Raw genomic sequence first — 1,201 nt, 5'->3', positions numbered from 1 at the left:
TGACCGACTGAATTACCTTTTCAATGTGAAAGCAATTTTCCTTTTGCGAAAATGTTTTACGCAAATTAAACACGGTTGCTGTTTTAGAGAGAAAAAAACATATTTTAAACCTAACGTTCCTACATTGGATCTAAAATGTAAAATATATGGAGTTAAAATTTGTTCAAGATCACTGTTATTTTAAGATCCTCTCTGTACACTTTTTGGTTTATTGTCGAAGTTGATCTGCTTTCTCATTTTTGAACAAAGATGAAGTCCCTCAGGCAAGGTCTGGCGAACCTCAATACACTCATAATCAAGAAAAGGTACTCTACGTTTTCAATCTTCATGAAGCACTGTAGTATCGAAAGTTATATATATATATATGTATATATATATATATATATGTATATATATATATATGTATATATATATATATATATATGTATATATATATATATGTATATATATATATATATATATATATATGTATATATATATATATGTATATATATATATATATATATATATATATATATGTATATATATATATATGTATATATATATATATATGTATATATATATATATATATGTATATATATATATATATGTATATATATATATATGTATATATATATATATATGTGTGTGTGTGTGTGTGTGTGTGTGTGTGTGTGTGTGTGTGTGTGTGTGTGTGTGTGTGTGTGTGTGTGTGTGTGTGTGTGTGTGTGTGTGTGTGTGTGTGTGTGTGTGTGTGTGTGTGTGTGTGTGTGTGTGTGTGTGTGTGTGTGTGTGTGTGTGTGTGTGTGTGTGTGTGTGTGTGTGTGTGTGTGTGTGTGTGTGTGTGTGTGTGTGTGTGTGTGTGTGTGTGTGTGTGTGTGTGTGTGTGTGTGTGTGTGTGTGTGTGTGTGTGTGTGTGTGTGTGTGTGTGTGTGTGTGTGTGTGTGTGTGTGTGTGTGTGTGTGTGTGTGTGTGTGTGTGTGTGTGTGTGTGTGTGTGTGTGTGTGTGTGTGTGTGTGTGTGTGTGTGTGTGTGTGTGTGTGTGTGTGTGTGTGTGTGTGTGTGTGTGTGTGTGTGTGTGTGTGTGTGTGTGTGTGTGTGTGTGTGTGTGTGTGTGTGTGTGTGTGTGTGTGTGTGTGTGTGTGTGTGTGTGTGTGTGTGTGTGTATATATGTATATATATATATATGTATATATATATATATGTATATATATATATATG

General features: G+C 33.0%; 1 protein-coding gene across 3 annotated transcripts in view; it reads left to right on the top strand.

Annotated features, from left to right (window-relative positions):
• Positions 1-172, top strand: part of LOC125037096 — an 18,500-nt gene extending 18,328 nt beyond the window's left edge. For all 3 annotated transcript variants that reach the window (XM_047630096.1, XM_047630097.1, XM_047630098.1), the window contains exon 4: positions 1-172. This exon is cut by the window's left edge and continues 300 nt beyond it. The gene's annotated coding sequence lies outside the window, so the exon portion shown is untranslated.
• Positions 173-1,201: the final 1,029 nt, after the last annotated feature.

This window comes from Penaeus chinensis, chromosome 22 (assembly GCF_019202785.1).
Source record: "Penaeus chinensis breed Huanghai No. 1 chromosome 22, ASM1920278v2, whole genome shotgun sequence".
Classification (NCBI taxonomy): domain Eukaryota; kingdom Metazoa; phylum Arthropoda; class Malacostraca; order Decapoda; family Penaeidae; genus Penaeus; species Penaeus chinensis.
This window is presented reverse-complemented; position numbering and strand designations above follow the sequence as displayed.